At 38.9% G+C, this 27,937-nt stretch overlaps 1 protein-coding gene across 1 annotated transcript in view; it reads left to right on the forward strand.

Moving 5' to 3' along the window:
* The window catches only part of LOC126464102 (rhotekin-like), a 755,639-nt gene that overhangs the window by 696,108 nt on the left and 31,594 nt on the right, over positions 1–27,937 (forward strand). The gene's annotated exons all lie outside the window — the stretch shown is intronic.

The following is a 27,937-nucleotide window of genomic DNA, read 5'->3' on the forward strand; positions in this document are numbered from 1 at the left end:
TCTGCATCCAACGCCTTTGTTAAAAATTTCTTACGTGAAGTTGGACACGTTAGTAAAGTCATTTCAGATAACGGACCGCAATTCAGATCTGCTGTTTGGTCACGCATGCTTCGCAACCATAAAATCAAACCTGTTTTTATTTCATTGTACTCACCACATTGTAACCCCTCCGAACGGATTATGAAAGAAATCAATAAGCTTTGCAGACTTTATTGTCACAGAAAGCATCAGCATTGGGACAGATATTTACACTTATTTCAAAACGTGCTGAATGAAATGCCTCATGATTCCACTGCTTTACCACCTACTCTTGTACTGAAGAATGAAGAACCACCGAACAGAATCAAAGAGCTTGTACCTTTCCCGAATACACGTAAACTTCGACACAAAGACATAATTGATTTGGCTCTTAAAAATATAAAATCTGCAGCAGACAAAAGGAGAAAACTACACGGTAAAGCAAATGCAAAGAAATTGTATATTGGTCAGAAAGTTATCATTAAAGCTCATTCATTGTCACATAAGAAGAAACACTTGAGTCACAAATTCTTTCTAGTTTACAATGGACCTTACAGAATCCGACGTATACCACATGATAATTGCGTTGAAGTTGAAACTCTGCGTACTAGGAAGAGTAAAGGTTTACACCACATTTTACATGTAAAACCGTTTATTGAAAGATAATCTGCTTTTTAACTTAGTCTTTGCCATAAAATTTTTCGCTTCACATTACTAATATGCTTTGTCAGACTTAGAATCTGTTAACATACAACAATGTTTGAAGTTAAATATCCAATCAAGAACCAAGAGAACTTATTTAAACAGAAATGACGAATGCATTGTTATAGTGAACAGACGTCACAGTGTTATTGTGTGTGTACATTCTTGCTTGTTAGTTGTACGATTATGGAACGACTATAAGGCTTACATACTTAGAACATTTACCAGTACTGCTAATGAGATTTTAATGCAACATTTTGGTTTACTTGAAAATATGTTCTGGATTTAAAGTACTTTCAGTGAGATACCAGATGACACAGTGGTTAGTTTATGTGACAGCTACACGATTTTATCACGACGCTACTAATGAGTGACAATTTACAATGTTCCTTTTGCAGTGTTTCTGTTTTATATCTGCACAGTTTTCTGTTTTATTCTGGAAAGTAAAACATGTTTTAGTAGTAACTTTTGTGGTATAGCTACAATGAGACTGCCTTTTCCGTAGCACAACAATACGTTACAGCACAGTACTTTCTTCATCATGGCAATAAGCGTAATAACTACGATATCTATACATAAAGCATTTCACTTTTGTTTATCATGAGGTAAGTACATTGGCTTCTGCAGAACTTAGCTTTCGGAGGACAATAACTACGACACTCCCACAGATATTATCTTACAGCAAGATGCACATTTAGCGCTACAGGACACCTATTTGAGGGATTAATTTTGCACTTAAATCATTTATTTTTAAAGATATTTGAAGCACAATGATACAAAGGTTTTCCGTGACACATTTCATTTCATTGCTGTAATCTGTAACACCTGAGGGTATAATTACATTAATCCTCAGAGGGGGGTACACGCTTACTTTGTGTACCTTGTGTTTGGCAAGCACAAGGAGCCCTAGCTAATATGGTATTTGCTTATACAACTTTACACATCGGTACCATATTTCTCTAACACAGAATTACACAGCTATCTGATCATTTAACTGAGAGAGACAAACATTTTTTTTACTACATCAGTGACACATATTTACGCAATTACACAGTTGGATACCTTCACACTTATGAAATTGTATTTTGTCTGTACTTTGTGAACTGTTCATATTTTTTCAGACCCATTGTGATATTATGAGAGCTTTGAAGGATGTATTTGGTATGGGATCATGATTTTTAAAGTGTGTTTGAGGCAGATGACACTTTTGACATGAGCAGAGAATTTTTTTAGGTTTTGAAATATTTGGAGGAAGCTACGACGATTTTGAGAATTGACTGAGATGTTATGATATTATTATGACGACGATGTCTATTATGCTGTTGAGATATGTTTATGATCAATAAGATGATGCTATCGTATATGAGGAATTTGATTATGCTACGTATTTCTTATGATGAAATATTGAAGAAGTGTCGACAAATATGTATATATATAATAAGGTAAGGAATAATTAGCAGTGGTTAGGGACTCTGATTTGTGGAAAAGGATGTTGGAAACCAAGAATCGTACTTTAAGAATTATGAAATGTGTGTACATGCGTAAATGTATTACAATGCCACTGAAAATTTTTTGGACTCTGTTATATTTACAGGATTTTGATTCTACACATTTGTAACGCAAATTTTCGACCTGTGAAATTTTTATATGAGACTGTCACTGTAGCGAAAACTGCTGTCGTAAATATTTTGGTAAGAAAGGTAAGTGACCGTGACGTAATTCGTTGTGAGCGGCCAGGTGTGCCAGCCGCCTTGAGAAAAAGCCATTAGGTGGTAGAAAAAAAAGGGAGGCCATTATCCTCGCTATCGACATTCCTTTGTAGAAAGCATCGTAAATACGACACCCTCAAACTTGAAAACATGATTACACTGTAGAGTTCTTAATTTATGATATTTACTGAAATGAAATGATGAGAAACATTTTATGTCTATTGTCTTGTTAGTTGAAAGATTGTTTACTGCATTATGAAATGCCATATGGCTAGTGAATGACGTTTGACGCCTTGCTTTGCCTATTTTGTTTAATATTTAGTTCCTAGCTGCACTGCAGCATTGGTTAAAATAAAATTTTATAGATGTACTAATATAAATATTTTCTGTCTACAGATCGAGTAAATAATAATTTTTTTCAAAAAAAAAATGAGGGAGCACAAAAAGACATTTACCTTCACAGGAACTGCATTCATAATTTTCTTTTCAAGTACTCGGTAATTTTTTTGGTAGAATAACTTCTTGTGGTGCACCACTTTAATTACATAGACATTAAGATGTGAATATACATTTCCCTTGTCTGCATTGTTGTCTTTAGTGTAATGTTTTTTTTTGCTTGAGCTATGTCATGTTTAGATATAAGTTATTTCATTTTCTGCTATTGTTTGCCAGGCATAATGTTACTGAATTTGACTTTGTATTACGCTGTTAAGCCAGTTTATTACCCATTTATTTTTCTTGTTTGCTGCACAGTGCCTTATATTAGTTGTAATATTGCAATTGCTTTGCCAATTTAAATTTTTTGTCATTGCTGTTGTATTAATTGTTTTGTGCTGCTGCATTGCCTCGTCCCTTAGTTTAGCATCTGAGCTCAGTAGATTTAAGTTAGCTTAAGAGGGGGTAGACTATATAAGAAACTAACTATGATGAATTGGAAGAAATGCATTGAGAATATATAAGAAAATGGTTTGGCCAAAAAAAGTAGTGTACAGTGGAGAAAAACTATTTTGAAAGAAATATGAATAGAATACAGAAAGCAGGTATAGATAGGACTTTTTGGGAATAATGATGAATGAAGGGAGATCTCCAAGAAGTAAAGAAAGTTTTGTTTGCAAAATACTGCAGTAAAACAAACCCTGTCCTTTCCTTTTGTATTATTATGCTATGTGTTTGTGTACCCTTGTGTATTTCTTTTCTTCCTGTCTCTGTGTACTGTTTCATATAAATTTTTTTCTGTTCTAGTACTAAGCTACATTCACTATGATGAGGAATACTGTTATCCTCAAATATAATTTGCATTTATAATATGTTATTTTCTTTGTAAAGATGTTTAGACATTATTTATTCTGTTTTGTTTTAATGCTCATGTGTAAAGTTGATGTTTCAAAAGTTATTCTGATCTTTATGTATGTACTTATGTCATTATTTTTGTAACACTGATGTATATGTTTATTTCTATTCTTTTGTAAAGCCTGTGTTACTACAAATGTTATCTGTATTTTTATGTTCTTTAATGATGTATTTTGTACCTTTGTAATTGTATTCTCATGTTATAAAATTGTAATTGACACCAGTTCATCATATTATTAACTTGTAAGTTACATTTCACTGCACACGTTTCTGTTGGTCGTAGTATATGGACAATATGTGACAAGTAGGGACTGATAGTGTTTGCACGTGTGTGAATAATTCAGCAAGGGACTGGATAACAGCATTGCTGGTTCTAAGGACAATTCCAAAAACTTTGTGAGTGCACAAGTGGTGGTTATGGACTTGCTATATTATCCGCAAGACTCTTCCATGGTGATTGTGCACCTGCACAGTCACAATAGATGGCTGCTGGCCGTCTCTACATGGACTACAGTGGGTCTGCATCTTTGATGGCCAACCAATACCATTATTTCTACAAGGACTACAGTGAGTTTGCATCTTTGATGGCCCACAAATACCATTATTTCTACAAGGACTGCAGTGGGTCTGCACCTCTGGTGACCCACCAATACCATACTCTCTACCAGGACTACAGTGGGTCTACTCTGTGATGACCTACCTACCAATATTCTTCAAAACGTCAAATGACTCTGCTGTGGGTTTGCTCTGTTGTGGCCCATTACTTGTCTGCATGTCAAGAGTCAGCACTGTCTTTCCGTTGGACGAACACTACTTCTTCAAGACTGCATGGAAATCCACTACTTCTGTGTGCATTCTCTTTTAGTGTTCAGACTTTGAAAAAAAAGAAAAACATTGTAATTTTACTGTGATGAATCAGGACTGTCTTTATAGACTGTGAGAAAATTTTGGCTTTTGACCAACATTGTATCAATAAGTGTGTGCATTTGATATCTTTGTTATTGTAATTATGAAAAATTTTATCAAATCATTATTGGCCACTGCCCAAAACAATTTGTAAATTTTTTTTGTGGGGAGCATGGGGGCTATGTAGGCTACTTACATAAGTAGGCTGTTTAGGTTTTTTTATTGGTAACGCCAAAAATCACTGGCTGTGCTGTGTGCAGTCTGTGTCTAGTTTGCATTGTTGTCTGCCATTGTAGTGTTGGGCAGCAGCAGCTGGATGGTAACAGCACGTAGCGTTGCTCAGTTGGAGGTGAGCCGCCAGCAGTGGTGGATGTGGGGAGAGAGATGGCGGAGTTTTGTAATTTGTTATGAACTGATATATATATTATGACTATTAAGGTAAATACATTGTTTGTTCTCTATTAAAATCTTTCATTTGCTAACTATGCCTATCAGTAGTTAGTGCCTTCCGTAGTTTGAATCTTTTATTTAGCTGGCAGTAGTGGCGCTCGCTGTATTGCAGTAGTTCGAGTAACCAAGATTTTTGTGAGGTAAGTGATTTGTGAAACGTATAAGTTAATGTTAGTAAGGGCCATTCTTTTGTAGGGATTTCTGAAAGTCAGATTGCGTTGCACTAAAAATATTGTATGTCAGTTTAAGCACAGTCATGTATAATTGTTCAAAAGGGGACGTTTCACGCCGAAATGATAGCACGTGTGCAACAGTCATTCCATACAAGACTGGAAGCGTGTATTCTCACAGCCGGTGGTCATTTCGAACACAACTTGTGATGTTCAAATGCCTCGTTAGTGGTCAGACTTCACATAACGTGTATAAACTTGTGTTGTTCTTTAATCTGGGTTAGCACAGGTATGTTATAAGTGTTAGTGTGGTATTTTTCACAACACAATATCTCGTAAACGACTCGCGCTAGAATCCTGCAACAGACACCACTGGCATTCTAATTTGCCCAACGTTTAGTCTGTTAATGTCAACAGACATTGTTACATTTAAAGAAGTGTATGTTTGCACAAAAAATAAACTTTCTAAATATTATTACAACCTTTTGATTGGCTAACAGTACGAACCCCTGACTGTCAGTCCATTCTGTGAAAAATTTCGAACACAACTTGTGATGTTCAAATGCCTCGTTACTGGTCAGACTTCACATAACGTGTATAAACTTGTGTTGTTCTTTAATCTGGGTTAGCACAGGTATGTTATAAGTGTTAGTGTGGTATTTTTCAAAACACAATATCTCGTAAACGACTCGCGCTAGAATCCTGCAACAGACACCACTGGCATTCTAATTTGCCCAACGTTTAGTCTGTTAATGTCAACAGACATTGTTACATTTAAAGAAGTGTATGTTTGCACAAAAAATAAACTTTCTAAATATTATTACAACCTTTTGATTGGCTAACAGTACGAACCCCTGACTGTCAGTCCATTCTGTGAAAACTGCACATCACCAGAACTTTATATTTGCTCAATATTTGCAGTTCAAGTTGTAGGTGATTCACCCTGTATAGATACACAACACAGTAGTAATATTGCCATTCTTTCTTTCCTATCCCACCCTAACATATTTATTGAGAAAACAAAAGATGGGATCTTATGCTACTGAATGTCTCTTGGTAAAAACCTTCATATTAGCAGAAAGTTTCTCAGAAAGTTTCTCGGTGTAGTCACTTCACAAGACATACAGTATGTGGGAGGGGGAGTGATATGTCTACTCACAACACCCTAGGAGAAGCGGTATAAAAATCACTTCCATGATTTAACAGAATATTTGGACTATAGAACTTACATTGCGATTAACACTAATGTTCGTTTTAAATACATCTATAATTTTTTCAATATGCTGACAACTGATAGTGATCTCTGCTATCAATAACGTCACATAAAAGGTAGTACAAAATGGTGGATAAAAGTAATGTCAACACGGCAAGATCAGTCCTTTTCTTTCAAAGTAGTTGCGTTTCTCCTCTGTATATAGTAATTGCCATATTTATCATACATAAAAACCATTCTTCATTTCTTACAGTGCGCTGTACAGAGGTTGGCTGGGGTTGGTGCTTCTACCTGTTTATGTATAACACGAGTCATTCCATATCCGTGAAAGGTTCGTCATTGTGGTGTTTGCAGATCATGATGTATGAATGAATCAATTAAAATGGAGTAACTTGCAGGTCTGTACAGGCTGTGTCGCCATTTCGTTTACGTCGTAGAAGACCAGATGATGGAAGGGGGTTGTATACACATATCCAGCGTTTCCGTACCCAACTTTCCTAGTTTCACACAAAACTTGAGGCACCCCGTGCGTTTTCTGCCGGCAAGACACTCCTCACGATCAATACCAACGGCGAGCGGGCGCTGTGAAGCACATTGGCGTCAGCAAAAAATCAGTCTCATTACTTTTTATACAAACCCTGTACCTCAGAGAGATTTCAAGGATAGTGTTTCAACAAGTTGGTGCAACTCCAATTTATTCACCAGTTGTCCGACTGCTTAGCTGGGTGGTAACATGCTCGCCTCCCATGCAAGTTGGCCCGGGTTCGCTTCCCGGCCAGGTTGGAGATTTTCTCTGCACGGGGACTGGGTGTTGTCTTGTCCTCACCATCATTCCATCCTGATCACCGGCGCGCAAGTCACCCAATGTGGTGCCGACTGAAGTAAGACTTGCACTTGGCAGCCCAACTTTCCCGGAATGGGCTTCCCGGCAAACGATGTCATACGCTCATTTCCACTTTTTATTCACCAGTTGTTGAATGAAATCTTAGACAGATCGGTAGAGACGGTCCAACATCATGACCATCATGTCCACCAGACATAAATGCTGTTCCATTTTTTGCGGGGGGGTTAAGAATGTTTGCCGACTCTTATGGCATGAATACTATATGCTAGTGGCGAAGACATGTTGCCAAAAACATGTAGAGAAATGGAGTATCACCAAGACTTTCTATAAGCAAGCAACGGAGCACATGTGGCAGTGAATTCATAAAAAAAGTTTATGAGTGAAGCTTCAATTTACAAGAAGCCGCGTAACTTCCCTAGAAATAAATCTTGTCAATCAGGGGAAAACCTTGTGCTCTCTCTGTACTTATCAATACAAAGCAAGTCGAGGTTCTTTGCAGACGCCAGATTGAGATTCATCCAATTCCAGTGGAGGACATTACAAGAGAGGCGTTGTACATCAACGTGGTGGTTTTCTGTTAAAAATCCAGGAGCCAACATTCATGGAAGAGTCACACAAAATATGCTTCCTCCTACGTATATCTCGCGAAAAGACCATGATGCGAAAATTGTATTCGATCTCCCACGGTGGTTTACTAACAGTCGTTCCCCCTATTGTGCGTTATTTACGTTTGGAGGAGGAAAGGGAAGGGGTTGGGAGGGGGGGGGGGGGGAAGAGACTGTAATACACAAAGTACCCTTTATCACACACCCATAAGGTGACTTGCGGAGTAGGTCCGGATGAGAGGTGGAATGGTGGGAAAAAGGCTATTGGCGTACAAATTCTAACAGAACCATGACTAGTAACTCGCTGTGGTTTGTAGACCAGCCTTCGGCTTTATGATAGCTTTAGTACTTAGCGCAAGATATTCATTAGTAATATAATAGTGGAAAATAAACAAAACAGATTTTGGATACATTTACCTTTGTCGCGGAAGTGTCATCGAGTTTGTGCAGAGGGTGATACGACTATTCAAATGTCAGAATTGTTTCGACAGTCTGAATATATGGTAAATCCTAAGCGCGACTGTTTCCACCAGTGGTCCTCTTAGATGCCGTTACACAGCGCATACTTTCACCTTCTCTGTCAAGATTTTGTGGCCTGTATTCAAGCAATGTAAATACCTAAGTAATTATTTGCTCGTTAGAGTAGCGGTATCTCTGAAGTGACCAAACGGGACTTTTGTCGTCAGCATGCATTGCCTCCCAGGTCACGTGGCTTTGATTCGGCGTGACAACTGACTATAAGGGTTTCGCCGGTTTTGAAACTCATTATATCGCTAATACAGACAGGTCCTCTTCAGAAGTATCGTCGATCTTAAACATGCGTATTTTATAAAATGTGATGTGGTCTTATGTGGAGAATCACGTGCGAATGTCTTCCAAAAGCGAAACCGTTATTGTCCACAGCCGTCTGGCCTTTTCACTTTTTTTCACAGTTTTGAGATTTCACGCTAAATGGCTTTGAGGATTTCCCTCTCCTACTGCCAACTGTCTGCACCCTTGGTAGAAGGTGCTGTTGAAATTATCTACACTACGTACGGTCACATATTTTATCCAGTGACACCGCGAATCATTACATTTTCATTTCACCGTTCATAGTTATTGATGGAAGTCATTTAGTGATACAGGGCTAATAGCAGGCGTTCCTCAAGGCAGTTTTATAAGTCCTCTACTATTCTTAATATATTTAAACGAAATAGGAGACAATGTAAGCAGCTCTTATACTATTCGTTTAATATTATTAACATGAAGATTATTTTTCAGTGTCCACTAACCTTTGAATAGAGCATAGTATATAAACACTCAATTGAGACAATAGAAAAAGAGCAATTCAAGTAATTTTTATAGGACTCTAATTCTCCAGTCTAGATACATAGCGTGGATTTTCATCTGGAGATTTAGAGGTCTTTAAGGTATAACACACAAAACAAGATAAAGACAGAGTGTCATTTACCTTCTTTTTATTTAGTTCTTCTTGCGACACAGTTGTTACTGAAAAATATTTTAACATAACAGCAGCTCAAATATATCGGCAAACTGCAATGGTGTCGCTTCATATGTAATGTCAGAACAAATCGTTATTATGTCTTGTTAATTTCAAAGACGAAGCAAAACTAACTTATCTCTCTGGCGTCGTCTTCGTCTGCGTAACGATGAAGACAAATGAACAACCAGAGAACAATAAATAAGAGCTATAAATATCTTTGTAATCATATCGGCTGCGATTTTTTCTACGCTGGAGGCGGAAAAATGAGATATTACACCCTCTTAGACTGTTTGCAGTTGATGCTGTCGTTTTCTGAATAGTAAAGTCTTCAGAAAATCAAAACGCTTTGCGAAATTAGTTTGGTTTCAAATGCATACGCGACTCATGCGATTCTAGTTGGTGGTGACTATTAATCCTCGATATGTTGGCGAAAATACATGTTCAGTTGCGGAGGTACGCATAAAACATCATCTGAAATTGCGCTAAACGCATTTTCTGAATATTATTTCGAGCAGTTAGTTCATAAACCCACGCGAATAGTAAATGGTTGTGAAAACACACTTGACTTCTTAGCAACAAATAATCCTGAGTTAATAACGTGCATCAAAACGGATACAGGCGTTAGTGAACACAGGGTTGTCGTAGCGAGACTGAATATTGTAACCCACAAATCCTCCAAAAATAAACTAAAAATATACCTATTCAGAAAACCAGATAAAAATTCACTTGACGCCTTCCTGAAAGACAACCTCCACTCCTTCCAAATTAACAATATAAATGTAGACCAGATGTGGCTTGAATTCAAAGAAATAATATCGGCATTAATTGAGAGATTTATATTAAATAAATTAACAAACGACGGAGCTGATCCTCCTTGGTACACAAAACGGGTCAGAACGCTATTACAGAAACAATGAAACAAACATGCCAAATTTAAACAGACGCAAAATCTCCAAGATTGGTGATCTTTTACAGAAGCTCGAAATTTAGCACGGACTGCAATGTGAGATGCTTATAAGTTTCCACAACGAAAATTTGTCATGAAACCTGGCAGAAAATCCAAAGAGATTCTGATGGTATATGAAGTGTTCTAGTGGCAAGACACAGTCAATGCCTTCTCTGCACGATAGTAATGGAGATACTATCGATGACAGCACTGCCAAAGCAGAGTTACTAAACACAGCCTTCCGAAACACTTTACCAAAAGAAGACGAAGTCAATAGTCCAGAATACGGATCAAGAACAGCTGCCAACATTATTAACGTTGAAGTAGATATCCTCGGAGTAGTGAAGCAACTAGTAAAAGCAAGTCTTCTGGTCCACACTGTATACCAGTTAGGTTCCTTTCAGAGTATGTTGACGCAATAGCTCCATTCTTAACAGCTCGACGAAAGATACGTACCCAAAGACTGGAAACTTGCACAGGTCACACCAATATTCAAGAAATATAGTAGGAGCAATCCACTAAATTACAGGCCCATATCATTAACGTCGACATGCAGCAGAATTTTGGAACAAATATTGTGTTCGAACATTATGAATTAGCTTGAAGATAACGGTCTATTGACACGCGTCAGCACTGATTTAGAAAACATCGTTCTTGTGAGACACAACTATCTCTTTACTCGCACGAAGCGCTGAGTGCTATTGACAAAGCATTTCAAATTGATTCCGTATTTCTGGATTTCCGGAAGGCTTTTGATACTGTAACACACAAGCGGTTTGTAGTGAAATTGCGACCTTATGAAATATCGTCTCAGTTATGTGACTGGATTCGTGATTTACTGTCAGAGAGTTCATAGTAATTGACGGAAAGTCATCGAGTAGAACAGAAGTGATTTCTGGCGTTACCCAAGAAGTGTTATAGGCCCTTTGCTGTTCCTTATCTATATAAAGGATTTAGGAGACGGTCTGAGCAGCCGTCTTCTGTTGTTTGCAGATGACGCTGTCGTTTATCGAGTAATAAAGTCATCAGAAGATCAAAACAAACTGCAAAACGATTTAAAAGAAATATCGGAATGGTGAGACATGTGGCAGTTGACCCTAAATAACGAAAAGTGTGAGGTCATCCACATGGGTGCTAAAAGGAACTCGTTTAACTTCGGTTACACGATAAATCAGTCTAATGTAAAACCAGTAAATTCAACTAAATACCTAGGTATTACAATTACAAACAACTTAAACTGGAAGGAACAAATAGAAAACGCTGCGTGGAAGGCTAACCAAAGACTGCATTTTATTGGCAGGACACTTAAAAAATGTAACAGACCTATTAAGGAGACTGCCTACACTACACTTGCCCGTCCTCTTTTAGAATACTGGTGCGCGGTTTGGGATCCTTACCAGATTTGACTGACGGACTACATCGAAAAAGTTCAAAGAAAGGTAGCACGTTTTGTATTATCGCGAAATATGGCAGAGAGTGTCACAGAAATGATACACGATTTGGGCTGTAAATCATTAAAAGAAAGGCGTTTTTCGTTGCGTCGGAATCTTCTCACGAAATTCCAATCACCAACTTTGTCCTCCGAATGCGAAAATACTTTGTTGACGCCGACCTATATAGGGAGGAACGATCACCACGATAACGTAAGAGAAATCAGAGCTCGTACGGAAAGATATGTGTGTTCATTCTTTCCGCGCGCTGTACGAGATTGGAATAATAGAGAATTGTGAATGTGGTTTGACGAACCCTCTGCCAGGCACTTAAATGTGATTTGCAGAGTATCCATGTAGATGTAGATGATCTAAATAAGTAAATATTCCAGTGCGCTGTGACCGCTGCGGTCATAATACGTCGACTAAAATATGTCTGGAAATAAAAATTTTTCCTCTGTCTACTTCGTGGTAATTACATTATGTCCATGATACACAATCACACAACGGGGATGATGTCGTTAGACGCTATTTTGACTTCATAGAAGAAGGAGAGATCATTATATGCACATTGATGCTAATGGCCCTGACTAATGTTACATAAGCGATCCACGGTTAGAGATAGTTCATAGTTTTTATTGTAGACAAAAATACTGTGGTGTCACCGCCAGACACCACACTTGCTGGGTGGTAGCCTCTAAATCGGCCGCGGTCCGTTAGTATACGTCGGACCCGCGTGTCGCCACTATCAGTGATTGCAGACCGAGCGCCGCCACACGGCAGGTCTAGTCTAGGGAGACTCCCTAGCACTCGCCCCAGGTGTACAGCCGACTTTGCTAGCGATGGTTCACTGTCTATATACGCTCTCATTTGCAGAGACAACAGTTCAGCATAGCCTTCAGCTACGTCATTTGCTACGACCTAGCAAGGCGCCATATTCAGTTACTAGAATGTATTCTGAAGAGATAATATTGTGAATCATGTACCGTCAAGAGCGACGTTCATCATTATTGATTAAAGTTAAATATCAAACTAATGCTTTCTGAATTCTAATTCCTTGTCATATTCCAACCTCACGTCAGAATAGTCCTTTCCTCTTCACGCCAGCCTACGTGAGCTAAAACGCGTGCATTTCGGCCTCCTCTAGTAACTCGGTGTTGGCTCTTCTGCCAACACAATAAATACCATCTTCCTACTGTATGAGTTTAATGCATAAGTTCGCAGCGCTTTTGTTTTGCGTATTGGCATTTCGGCTGCTGTGGGTTTGTTTATCGATTGCCTGGTTTTTGTATTTCACTGTTGCTATTTGAGTTTGCATGTTGTTATTTTGTCATTCGTAGATAATGTGGACGATCGAAAATGGAGCGCTAAATGTAGAAATCAGAACATCTCTGACATATTCTTCTGTTTGAGTTCAATAGAGGTGTGACAGAAGCGGAGGCAGGCAGAAACTTTTCCAACGCATATGGGGATTATGTCATTGGACAGAGCTCGGCAAAAAAATGGTTTTCTCCTTTTAACGAGAATCGTTTTGACGTTAGAGAGTCTCGAAGTGCAGAAAGGCCTTCGGGGTTTGACGAAGATGGTTTAAATGCATTAATTCACAATGATCCAAGTCGAAAACAGTCAATTGTAATGAACCGTGATCATTTCGCCATTGTATGACGTTTGAAAGCATTGAGAAGGTTCGAAAACTGGGTGTATGGGTACCGTAGGCTCTAAGCCAAAATTACCCAAATCATTAGGTGGTCATATGCGTTTCTGCTTGCTCCTCATCAATTTCCTCTTGTACAACACCGATCATTATCATCTCGCATCCTTACTGGCGACGAGAAATTGTGTCTTTATGCTAACATAAGGACCATAACAACTTAACATTCTTTATATTGCCTCATTCACCGACTCTTTCTTCGCCCAAGGAATTGGGTAAGAATTATGGCAGAAAGTTTGATGTGGATATACGTTCATTTTGTAACTGTAATCTTTTATAACACCAGGTTTTTTACAAAACACCTGTTCATACTGTATGAGTAATTTACATAACCGCTTTCTTTGTGCCTCAGCTAAATAACTAGACTCACCAACATTTTGATTCATAAATGGTGTGCTACCGGGATATTCAGCTACTCCTCACTACATTGCTCATTTATTAAAAGTATTTCAGGATAGACAAAATAAAAATCTACTTCATTACTATTTCGATTAGATTTTTCTTCAATAAAATATCGTTTCAACCTGTCAATAGCATTTACCAATACACATATCGAGGTTCGCTGTAAAGTGTTTGAAAAACTCCATCACTAGAATACAATGTACTATTAATTTCTCATCACAAGAAAATTACATTTTGTCGCAGCATTATTTGGGGTAATAGGAATGCGTGCTTGCAGTTTGACATTTTGCGTCCTGTTTCCTATGATTTTCAATATTTTGCAGTTCTGTTAGGGAAAGTGGATACATGCATGTCCTTTGCTATCGCGCAAACAAACTCTTGGACAAAACGTTCCCAGTCTCGCCTGTCCTGGTATTTTGCCTACATTTGCGGTATTATTGCTTGTACTACTTTTTGTTCATCTTTCCTTGACTCGTTGAAACGTAGTTGCTCTATCAAGTCATGTTCTCCATCACACCTCAGAAAATAGAAAGTTGCTGAGTGCACTCTCTAAATCTAAGCTCTGCGGGCTAGCATTTTCCGGTGGTGGCATCGGAATACTGTCATTGCTATTAACTACTTCAACTATTTGAATTAAATGCTCATGAGAACGCCAGTTATTGTTTTAATTACTATGAAAAGTTGGTTCCCCTTTCCTAACGCCGTTACTTGAGACAGGATTCGTGCGACCATTTGAGTTTCTATGACAACCGTTGCTATTGGTTAGATTCTCGTTAGAGGGTGCGCTCCACCTCTTTTGTCTATTCCGGTTATTACCATTACCTTGCATATCGGGGTAACCAGGGTTATATCTATTCCATCCCCTTTTCTATGTTTTCAGTTGCTTTAAAATTACGCCGGCCGCTTTAGCCGAGCGGTTCTAGGCGCTTCAGTCCGGAACCGCGCTGCTGCTGCGGTCGCAGGTTCGAATCTTGCCTCGGGGAATGGATGTGTGTAATGTCCTTAGGTTAGTTAGGTGTAAGTAGTTCTAAGTCTCGGGGACTGATGACCTCAGATGTCAAGTCCCATAGTGCTTAGATTCATTTGAACCATTTTTTAAAATTACGCTTATCTGTTACCCTTGTAGTTGGTTAGTATTTTTCCTTTGACCTGCCATAGTACTATTATGAAAATAAATGCCGCTTATCTGATTCTCATACGTCCCTCCTAATAAATGAGGTCAATGGCATCAGCTACGGATAGAAAATACCTAAGATCAATTTCTGTTATAATGAGTAACTTCTGCTCAAGGTGTGCAGATAATCAACCCTATAAAATTTTGAGAACATCTACTTGTGACACGGTTTACTCCAATGACGAGTCTTATTTAGATATTTTTCAAAATACTTTCTCAGTCCACCTTGTCTATTGCTAAATGGTTCTGGTTCGAAAACTTCTCGTCTCAGTCGTCCTTGTTCTCCAGGTGATCAAACCTTAGGAAGAAAAGCCTGATCAAATTGATCATAGGTTCCACAACGCTCATCTATGTCCGCAGCCCAAAGAAAGGCGTCCCCTTCTGTATATCTTACTACGTAATGAATACTACGGGCTGTACGTTCTTTGTTTCCATAAAGAACACCTGGACCTTCCGATCTTTTATAGGCTTTTGTCAGTCAAGATAGTTGACAGGCAAGATGTATTGTCATGTGTATGCAGTATAGGTACCAGTGCCACGTATGGATGGTTCCCTTACTGTACATTAGATACAGATTACTGCTCACATGTTCCATACTCTCCTTCTTGTACATCATGTGTAATACTAGGTGAAAAACTATTGTTTTGCTTCTATACTGTTTTAATGTTTGTCTTTTCGTTGTTAACAACAAACGGTCACTTGAATCCCAGCTTCCTTCCCTGTTTCATTACGTATTTGTTGAATAGCATTCTGTAAATCGGTATCGAGTTTGTTAACAATCTTATACTCCGTTTCGGTTACTATCCCTTCCACTTCCTCAAGATGGGTGTGATGTTGCTCTACCACCTCCTCTGAAAGAGTAGTTCCGCAGTCATGTAACCCAACATCAGCACGATCGTTCAGTTTTTGTACGTCATTATTGACGCGCTTTTGTTCTAATTTAAGAAATCCCGTATCCTCCGATATTTTATGTATATGATCCGCTAAATTATTGTATGCGTCGTGTAAATCTGACATGCTAGCTTGCACCACAGATACCACCTTACCTAAGCTATCATGTTATGTCTTCTAGCGTTAAAAGGTTTTGCTTTTCACATTTAACCAAAAATAACATTGATGACGAAGAAATTGAAGAAATGTATGATGAAATAAAAGAAATTATTCAGATAGTGAAGGGAGACGAAAATTTAATAGTCATGGGTGACTGGAATTCGAGTGTAGGAAAAGGGAGAGAAGGAAACGTAGTAGGTGAATATGGACTGGGGCTAAGAAATGAAAGAGGAAGCCGCCTGGTAGAATTTTGCACAGAGCACAACTCAATCATAGCTAACACTTGGTTTAAGATTCATGATAGAAGGTTGTATACATGGAAGAACCCTGGAGATACTAAAAGGTATCAGATAGATTATATAATGGTAAGACAGAGATTTAGGAACCAGGTTTTAAATTGTAAGACATTTCCAGGGGCAGATGTGGACTCTGACCACAATCTATTGGTTATGACCTGTAGATTAAAACTGAAGAAACTGCAAAAAGGTGGGAATTTAAGGAAATGGGACCTGGATAAACTGAAAGAACCAGAGGTTGTTCAGAGTTTCAGGGAGAGCATAAGGGAACAATTGACAGGAATGGGGGAAATAAATACAGTAGAAGAAGAATGGGTAGCTTTGAGGGATGAAGTAGTGAAGGCAGCAGTGGATCAAGTAGGTAAAAAGACGAAGGCTAGTAGAAATCCTTGGGTAACAGAAGAAATATTGAATTTAATTGATGAAAGGAGAAAATATAAAAATGCAGTAAATGAAGCAGGCAAAAAGAGATACAAACGTCTCAAAAATGAGATCGACAGGAAGTGTAAAATGGCTAAGCAGGGATGGCTAGAGGACAAATGTAAGGATGTAGAGGCTTATCTCACTAGGGGTAAGATAGATACAGCCTACAGGAAAATTAAAGAGACTTTTGGAGATAAGAGAACCACTTGTATGAACATCAAGAGCTCAGATGGAAACCCAGTTCTAAGCAAAGAAGGGAAGGCAGAAAGGTGAAAGGAGTATATAGAGGGTCTATATAAGGGCGATGTACTTGAGGACAATATTATGGAAATGGAAGAGGATGTAGATGAAGATGAAATGGGAGATACCATACTGCGTGAAGAGTTAGACAGAGCACTGAAAGACCTGAGTCGAAACAAGGCCCCCGGAGTAGACAACATTCCATTGGAACTACTGATGGCCTTGGGAGAGCCAGTCCTGAAAAAACTCTACCATCTGGTGAGCAAGATGTATGAAACAGGCGAAATACCCTCAGACTTCAAGAAGAATATAATAATTCCAATCCCAAAGAAAGCAGGTGTTGACAGATGTGAGAATTACCGAACAATCAGTTTAATAAGCCACAGCTGAAAATACTAACACGAATTCTTTACAGACGAATGGAAAAACTAGTAGAAGCCGACCTCGGGGATGATCAGTTTGGATTCCGTAGAAACACTGGAACACCTGAGGCAATACTGACCTTACGACTTATCTTAGAAGAAAGATTAAGGAAAGGCAAACCTACGTTTCCAGCATTTGTAGACTTAGAGAAAGCTTTTGACAATGCTGACTGGAATACTCTCTTTCAAATTCTAAAGGTGGCAGGGGTAAAATACAGGGAGCGAAAGGCTATTTACAATTTGTACAGAAACCAAATGGCAGTTATAAGAGCCGAGGGACATGAAAGGGAAGCAGTGGTTGGGAAGGGAGTAAGACAGGGTTGTAGCCTCCCCCCGATGTTATTCAATCTGTATATTGAGCAAGCAGTAAAGGAAACAAAAGAAAAATTCGGAGTAGGTATTAAAATCCATGGAGAAGAAATAAAAACTTTGAGGTTTGCCGATGACATTGTAATTCTGTCAGAGACAGCAAAGGACTTGGAAGAGCAGTTGAACGCAATGGATGGTGTCTTGAAGGGAGGATATAAGATGAACATCGACAAAAGCAAAACGAGGATAATTGAATGTTGTCAAATTAAGTCTGGTGAACCTGAGGGAATTAGATTAGGAAATGAGACACTTAAAGCAGTAAAGGAGTTTTGCTATTTGGGGAGCAAAATATCTGATGATGGTCGAAGTAGAGAGGATATAAAATGTAGACTGACAATGGCAAGGAAAGCGTTTCTGAAGAAGAGAAATTTGTTAACATTGAGTATAGATTAAAGTGTCAGGAAGTCACTTCTGAAAGTATTTGTATGGAGTGTAGCCATGTATGGAAGTGAAACATGGATGATAAAAACACTCCTGGAAATTGAAATAAGAACACCGTGAATTCATTGTCCCAGGAAGGGGAAACTTTATTGACACATTCCTGGGGTCAGATACATCACATGATCACACTGACAGAACCACAGGCACATAGACACAGGCAACAGAGCATGCACAATGTCGGCACTAGTACAGTGTATATCCACCTTTCGCAGCAATGCAGGCTGCTATTCTCCCATGGAGACGATCGTGGAGATGCTGGATGTAGTCCTGTGGAACGGCTTGCCATGCCATTTCCACCTGGCGCCTCAGTTGGACCAGCGTTCGTGCTGGACGTGCAGACCGCGTGAGACGACGCTTCATCCAGTCCCAAACATGCTCAATGGGGGACAGATCCGGAGATCTTGCTGGCCAGGGTAGTTGACTTACACCTTCCAGAGCACGTTGGGTGGCATGGGATACATGCGGACGTGCATTGTCCTGTTGGAACAGCAAGTTCCCTTGCCGGTCTAGGAACGGTAGAACGATGGGTTCGATGACGGTTTGGATGTACCGTGCACTATTCAGTGTCCCCTCGACGATCACCGGTGGTGTACGACCAGTGTAGGAGATCGCTCCCCACACCATGATGCCGGGTGTTGGCCCTGTGTGCCTTGGTCGTATGCAGTCCTGATTGTGGCGCTCACCTGCACGGCGCCAAACACGCATACGACCATCATTGGCACCAAGGCAGAAGCGACTCTCATCGCTGAAGACGACACGTCTCCATTCGTCCCTCCATTCACGCCTGTCGCGACACCATTGGAGGCGGGTTGCACGATGTTGGGGCGTGAGCGGAAGACGGCCTAACGGTGTGCGGGACCGTAGCCCAGCTTCATGGAGACGGTTGCGAATGGTCCTCGCCGATACCCCAGGAGCAACAGTGTCACTAATTTGCTGGGAAGTGGCGGTGCGGTCCCCTACGGCACTGCGTAGGATCCTACGGTCTTGGCGTGCATCCGTGCGTCGCTGCGGTCCGGTCCCAGGTCGACGGGCACGTGCACCTTCCGCCGACCACTGGCGACAACATCGATGTACTGTGGAGACCTCACGCCCCACGTGTTGAGCAATTCGGCGGTACGTCCACCCGGCCTCCCGCATGCCCACTATACGCCCTCGCTCAAAGTCCGTCAACTGCATATACGGTTCACGTCCACGTTGTCGCGGCATGCTAACAGTGTTAAAGACTGCGATGGAGCTCCGTATGCCACGGCAAACTGGCTGACACTGACGGCGGCGGTGCACAAATGCTGCGCAGCTAGCGCCATTCGACGGCCAACACCGCGGTTCCTGGTGTGTCCGCTGTACCGTGTGTGTGAGATCATTGCTTGTACAGCCCTCTCGCAGTGTCCGGAGCAAGTATGGTGGGTCTGACACACCGGTGTCAATGTGTTCTTTTTTCCATTTCCAGGATTGTAGTTTGGACAAGAAGAGAATAGAAGCTTTCGAAATGTGGTGCTACAGAAGAATGCTGAAGATTAGATGGGTAGATCACATAACTAATGAGGAGGTACTGAATAGGATTGGGGAGAAGAGGAGTTTGTGGCACAACTTGACCAGAAGAAGGGATCGGTTGGGAGGACATGTTCTGAGGCATCAAGGGATCACCAATTTAGTATTGGAGGGCAGCGTGGAGGGTAAAAATCGTATGGGGAGACCAAGAGATGAATACACTAAGCAGATTCAGAAGGATGTAGGTTGCAGTAGGTACTGGGAGATGAAGAAGCTTGCACATGATAGAGTAGCATGGAGAGCTGCATCAAACCAGTCTCAGGACTGAAGACCACATCAACAACAACAACATTGATGATGATAATTTATGGCAATGTTTGCTGACAAGATAAAGAATGCAACTTTTAACACTAGATTGCGTACTCACAGCAGTTCTCCTTGGCCGTTTTTTGGTACGACTTGGAAAGAGAGAAAAATTAATGAATGATCGCCGATGCGTCGGTTCTCGATTGTGTTCAGCAGACGTACAGATTGACTGCGCGAAAATAGTTTCTCAAATGACCTCTTAACCCGGCTTGCTTTCACGCAATGAGACTCTTCAATGAAACTACCTAAGGGACCTATTTGAATAATAAAAAAAATTGGAAGTGAATGCAAAACAGTGAAATTTTGTAAAAAAATGTTGTCAGATCGGAAATTGAACACATTAATGGTCTCCCAAATACAATCCAGACACCGCGATAAAGAGCGAACCTGTAACAAAGTTCATTTAAACATAAACAATATTTGTGGTTAATTTAAAGAAAAGAATAAGCATAGATTTTCTGTACAGTGAATCATCAATATATTCTCAAAGAACAAAGGCGTTAAATTATAATCATTAACAAATTTACAATGAATACAAAACTTACATTTTTTATGTTTTTCTCATACATGGAGCAGTCCAACAATCGCTGCCTTTGTATGTGTGATATTTTGTAAAAATTAAATGTCTTGGCGTGCACGTAAGTATTTTTTATCGTCACAAGGTTTACAATGTAACGCCCCACAAATATTATTAATTAAATTAACCATGAACCAAGTGTAACCTCCCCGCAAAAATATTAATTAAATGAATTTCAAATATTGTAACCTCTGAACAAAATTGGCTCCCATTTATTATCTCTGTGCAGAAATGCATTCACATTCAATGTACCCACAAAATTCTTTTCTCATTTAATGTTAAGTTCGAAACAGAAAAATTCCAAAAACCCCGAAATAAAAAATATTCAGTAACCTGGTAAATTTTATGACGACAGCAACGCTGCGCCACGGTCCTGTATTCTGAATAAAAAAAGCAAAAATTCTTACCTCAATAAAAACTGCGAATATATCTGCTCTTACCTAAAAAAATTTCGGCACAGCTTCGTGCAATGCTGGCCTGTGCTTTGTGATTGGTGAAAGGAATAATTATCCACAAGATATATTCTTTAAATTGAAATGGATGCTTTTTTTAAAAAAATTACTTTATATTATGAAAATTATTATTGGGGCATTTTTTAAAAGAAATTGAATGACAGTTAACATACATTATTAGATATGCGCAAGGCTGCTTCTTTACCTTCTACAATAATACTCATCCTCCAGAGTCCCGACCAGAGCAGACTGCACACAAGCACAGTCACGCGCAGACTCCCGCACACTCATGCAGACTACTGCAGACTACTGCAGACTACTGTCGACTAGCGACAAGCAACAACCAACTACATACTGCTCTTTGGTCAGAGACTCTCCTAAGTCTTGCCTGTTGCAGGCAGCGCATATAGCGCATACCTCTTACATAACCCTCCACTGTGGGAGGGGGGGGGGGCAAAAATTTGGCAGCGATGGTGAGTCAATTGGACTTGCCATGAGCAACAAATTTTTCTTAATTAACTAAGTTTACAATCACAGAATATATACACATATATATATATATATATAAGTGCAGAACATGAAATAAAATATAGTGCACATGCACTGAGTACAGAACATATCAAGCAATGACAAAATGTATACGCAATGAGTACAGAACATATTAAGAAATGACAAAAGTGCACACGAACTGTAGTACAGAACATATCTGGAAATCACAAAATGTATACAGAATGAGTACAAATCATATTAACAAATGACAAAAGTGCACATGCACTGTAGTACAGAACATATCAGGAAATCACAAAATGTATACGCAATGAGTACAAATCATATTAACAAATGACATAAAGTGCACACACACTGTAGTACAGAACATATCAGGAAATCACAAAATGTATAAGCAATGAATACAAATCATATTAACAAATGACATAAAGTGCACACGCACTGTAGTTCAGAATACATCAGCAAATCACAAAATGTATACACAGTGAATACAAATCATATTAACAAATGACAGAAAGTGCACACGCACTGACCGAGCGAGGTGGCGCAGTGGTTAGATACTGGACTCGCATTCGGGAGGACGACGGTTCAATCCTGTGTCCGGCCATCCTGATTTAGGTTTTCCGTGATTTCCCGAAATCGCTCCAGGCAAATGCCGGGATGGTTCCTTTCAAAGGGCACGGCCTTCCCCGTCCTTCCCTAATCTGATGAGACCGATGACCTCGCTGTCTGGTCTCCTTCCCCAAACCAACCAACCACACGCACTGTAGTTTTTTTTTAATTTTTTTATTTTACTATTTTACAAGAACTAGGATAGGAAAGGGAAGGATTGCATCATGGTTGTAGCACATTAGGTTGCACGCAGCTGCACTGAAAGTCCATATCTTTCTACAGAAGCACAACACCAAGTGAGACAATCTGAAGTTCTTTTCCCTGAAGTATTAATCAGTGTAGCCAAGACACTGAAATGTCGTATTAATATTCCATGTTATCATTTTGGTAGTACATTAGGTACACCAAACAGTGGGACCATAATAATATCTCCATCGCTCAAGGTGGTGGACAGCATGTCGTGTCAACACCACGTTCTTGTAGGGTACACCAACGTAGAATTAGTGCAAAAACCAAATATAGTGCTCCATGATCATGAGGATAGACAGGACAAACGGATATTGCAGTAATTTCTGGTAATTAGGTCAGAAGGTGAAGGACATTAAGTCTTATGCCAGTCATCATTGATAATTACACTAGTTTATCAACTGATTTGAGTAATTCATGGCACTCATCACCCAGTTACTGAACATTTCTGTACCATGTATGACGTATTACAGAATAATGTTCATAAGTAATCTGTTTACAGAGAACATTGGCACTCATTGACCAGTTACAAACCATCAGAAATCATCATTCAAAACAGGAGCTAATGAGTGTAGCATCAAGCTACTGGTAATCATATATATAGCATGTAAGTGACATAATATAAATTTAAAATATAAGAAATAGTGGCATTCATTGGTCGGCAAGTATTGAATATTACAAAACATTTTTCATCATTCAAGTGACATATGACATATTTAAAAATAATTATTGGCACTCATTGGCCAGCAAGTATTGAATATTACAAAACATTTTGCATCATTCAAGTGACATATAACATATTTAAAATAATTATTGGCACTCATTGGCCAGTTACAAAACACCAGAAATCATCAGTCAAAACAGGAGTTAAAGACTGTAGAGCATGCATGCATTATTACAAAATATCATTCACTATTACTCAGAACTCATCATTCAAGTGACATAAGACATATTTAAAAATGTAACACTGTAACTATTACTCAAAGTCTGTGATTAGAAAACATCATTCAGTATTACTCATAAAACTGGTAGTATTATTTGGGACTGGTAATACATTTTTTTTTGTGCTAGCAATGCATTGCGTTGGGATCGATAATTAATTGCTGGGGCATAACAATATCTGCTTTTGACTTATTACTGCAGATGAAGATGTGTAACGTCATTCGTCATGAGTCAGCTGTAGCAAGATTATGAAACAAATAGAGTATATGTGATCACATTCATGAATGACACAGGTTTAATGACCAACTGCTTATAGCACATTAATTGCATGAATAATTTCTCCTGCAAATAATACAAAATGAATTATTAAGCTGAAAGAAGAAACGCATATTATGCTGAAAAGTAGTGAACTTCGAATTAACAGGTAATGAAATGTGTATTAAATATATATGATCTCTAGCTGTCCTTTCCAAAACCTTCAGTCATCATACCATGCGACATAAGACCTACTATCAAGACGAACTGCAACAAATACTTAAATAACTACATATCATTTCTTAACTAACAGTAAATAAATAAACTTCATCATTATTCTCATCTGTAAAGATAAACTTCATTATCATTACTATCATCACCTGTAAAGAAAAACTTCATTATCCATAGTAGCATATTCTTCATCACTATTCATCATCATTCATTACCATCTGCACCTACTTTTTCCTTTGTTAGATAAATAATGTGTGCGTACTAATATCTTCTGTCCAATGTGAAAGTCACGGCGTGTACAAACCTGTTTTTGCTGTCTTCTCCGGCGCTCTGCGGCACGTTTGATGTTGTTCAGCGCAATGTCAATTATTTCATGGTGTCGTAGTCGACGAGATGTAGGAAAGGTTACTAATTCTTTAATTTTGTTAGGTGGTTCAACATTTTTCAGTATAACAGTCGGAGATAGCATAGTAGATTCATTTGGTATGGAATTAATTACATCCTGGAATGAGAGTATGTGTGTATCCCAATCAGTATGTTTTTTTATGGCAGTATATTCTACACAGTTTACCAATTTCTTTCATTAATCGTTCACAAGGGTTCGAAGAAGCATGTTGCCTGGATATATAGATCGGAGAAATGTTTCTAGCTCGTAACATACGTGTCCATATAGCAGATCGAAACTGTGATCCATTATCGGAAATTACTTTCAATACATGCCCTACATGAAATAGAAAATGTTTTACAAATGCTTTCGAAACAGTTTTAGCAGTAGCTTTGCGTAACGGAGTGAAGGTAACAAATTTTGAAGTGAGTTCAACAGCGACAAAGATGTAGCAAAAACCTCTATTAGTTCTGGGAATCGGACCAAAAATGTCTACAGTCGCCATGTGTCTCAATTTAACAGGTTCAATGGGATGTAACGGAGGAATATGTGACGTCGTATCTGACTTAGCTTTCTGGCGATTTTACATGATGCTAAAACTCGTCGAATACGTTTCTCCATGTTGGTAAAATAACAGTTCTGTCTCAGTATAAGAAAACATTTTCTGGCTCCGTAATGAGCGTAACTTAAATGAGTATACCAGATTAATTTGTTAACAAGTTCGTTAGGAATACATAACAACCAATTGTTGCTGTCAGAGTGAGAGCGGCGAAACAGAATGTTATTGCGTACAGTGTAATGGTTTCGAATGGTAACATTATTCCTATCTTGCCAAAGGTGTTTAATTTCTTTCCACACGTTGTCTTTACTCTGCTCTTGTGCTATGTCTTGTAATGACGACGAAATGAAATTCTCAAATGCAGCTTGTTGAATGTACATGACGCTGAAATTTGCTTTGCAGAAGTTGGTTGCGATGTCTTGCTGATTGTTGCTGAGAGAACGGGATAGTGCGTCTGCTACAATATTTTGTGTACCGGGAATGTGAACAATTGTAAAATTAAACTCCTGCAAATAATTCCATCTACTTAATCTGCCGTGTGTAAATTTAGCGGAAAGTAAAAACTGTATAGCTCTATGGTCTGTGTAAACGGTTGTATGTCTTCCATAAAGAAAATGCCGAAATCTCGTAAATGCCCATACAACACATAATGTTTCAAGTTCTGTAACAGAATAATTGCGTTCAGCAGGTGACAGAATGAGACTCGCAAAGGGTATGTTTTTAATTACTGTAGTGCCATCTTCTTCAATTTCCTGAAAAGCGCTGTTAGAACTGTCGGTGGCAATGGAAAAATTTCTAGTAAGATCTGGATGTGATAAAAGTGGTGCATTCAACAAAGCTTCTTTCAGGTTCACAAATTCAGAATGTGCTTGCCTATCCCAGGACCAAATAGTGTTTTTACCTGTTAATTGACATAATCTAGAGGTGTCTAAAGCAGAGTAATGAATAAATTTACGAAAAAAGTTAATTAAACCCAAAAAGCTGCGTAGTTGTTTCTTCGTCGTAGGAACAGTAATGTCACGTAAGGCTTGAAGTTTTTCCGGGTCAGGCGCAATGCCTTCTGCTGAAATTACATGTCCAAGAAATTTTATAATAGTTTTGCCAAAGTGCGATTTACTGAGATTAACTGTAAGTCCTTGTGCACGAAAAGTTCGTAACAGTTGTTCAAGAATCAGATTGTGTTCAGACCAGTTAGCTTCTGCAATAAGAATGTCGTCTACATACGTTGTGATTCTCTCTTTAAGTTCTGTCGGAAGTATTGTATTCAAACCGCGAATAAATGCTGCTGAAGAAATAGTTAAACCGAACGGTAATTTACAAAATTGGTAACAGTCACCAAAACAGAGAAAAGCCGTGTACTTTCTGCAGTCTGGATGGAGTTGAATTTGCCAAAATCCCGATTTCAAATCTAATGTGGAATAAATAGCAGTACCATGAAATTTCTGTAGAAGTTCTTCTAGTGTCTGAGGGCGATCCGTTTTATTAATAATAATGTCGTTGATGTGACGCGAATCATACGAGGCGAAGTGAACCATCTTTTTTCTTAACAATATGGAGCGGGTTTATGTACGGACTAACTGCCGGTTCAATAATTCCTTGGTCAAGCATAGCTTGCAATTCTTTCTTAACTTGTTCTCTGTGAATATACGGAATGGGATAATGATTGGCTTTAAATGTGTCGTGCTGTTTAACTTGAAATTCATACATAAAACCGGACATAGTACCAGGAACGTTGTCAAAAACTGGAGCTTGCTGTAAAAGAATTTTGCGTAGTTGCATGCGTTCGTCGTCTGTATTTGCACTGCTCTGTTTAACTTCATCAGAAATCATCTGTATAACGTCATAGTGGGCTTCGTCTGGAGTATTATAGTTGTGTACGTACGTATCTGTTAACAATGTGGAATAACAGTCTATGTTACGTGATGCGGAAAAGACCTCTGTACGATTAATTGTTTGTTCTTCTGCAGATAAAGAGTGCTGAAATTCTAAAGCCAGTTGTACATTTTCATCCTTTAACATTAAATAGGAGTTTTGAAAGTCAATAATTGCGTCGTATTTTACCGGAAAATTCGTACCTAAAATAACGTCTGTCGTCAATAAGGGAACAATCCAAAAATTTGAGTGAAATGTATGACCTGCAATACAAAATGATAAATGTGTCTGTAATTTTACATCTATTCCTTTACTAGATACTGCTCCTTTTCCTTTAGTTTTGCCTAATGGTAACGTAGGATAGGTACTCTCTTTATTACATTCGTTGAAAGTTTCCTCATTTATAACTGACATAGGTGATCCAGAATCGATTACTGCTGAAAATTTGGATGATCCAATTTTTACTTCAATGACAGGGTGTGAAATGGTTTTTTGAATAACTGGTCTTTCCTGCAAAAGAGTGTCTCGGATGTCGTCAAAAGTAATAACATTTTCGTGAACAAGATTCTCCGTGTCAAAAGTATTGCTTACGTTGCTGGAAGATGCAACCTGTACTGTATCTAGTCAAATTCTATCTGACGTGCTATTATTTTCGGGAGGATGCTGTGGCATTTCCACTATTTGAACTGTTCTGTTATTTCTTCCTGACGTATTACGTTCGGGATGATATCTACTGTCTGGTTCATTCATAATAATTTGTTGTTGCGGATGATTTTGCTGCTGATAAGATCGACTGTTATTAAACATACGCTGAAAATTGTGCTCATTACTTTTACGTCTGTCATGATAGTCATTTCTATACGGTGCATTGCGATAGGAATTGAAACGGTGTGTTTTCTGTACGTAGTTATTTCCTTGTTGCTGTGCGTTACTATTTGTTGGAGCTGATGCCATACGTGTAGGCGGCGAAACATTAAAGCTTGGTTGACCTTGTACATTACATTGTTGGTTAGGTATGCTAACCGGTTGGTTTTCATGCTGTTGTTGTGAAAAACCTCTATTGTTACCAAAATGCGTTCGCTGTTGCTGAT

Source organism: Schistocerca serialis, chromosome 1 (genome assembly GCF_023864345.2).
Source record: "Schistocerca serialis cubense isolate TAMUIC-IGC-003099 chromosome 1, iqSchSeri2.2, whole genome shotgun sequence".
NCBI classification, from domain to species: domain Eukaryota; kingdom Metazoa; phylum Arthropoda; class Insecta; order Orthoptera; family Acrididae; genus Schistocerca; species Schistocerca serialis.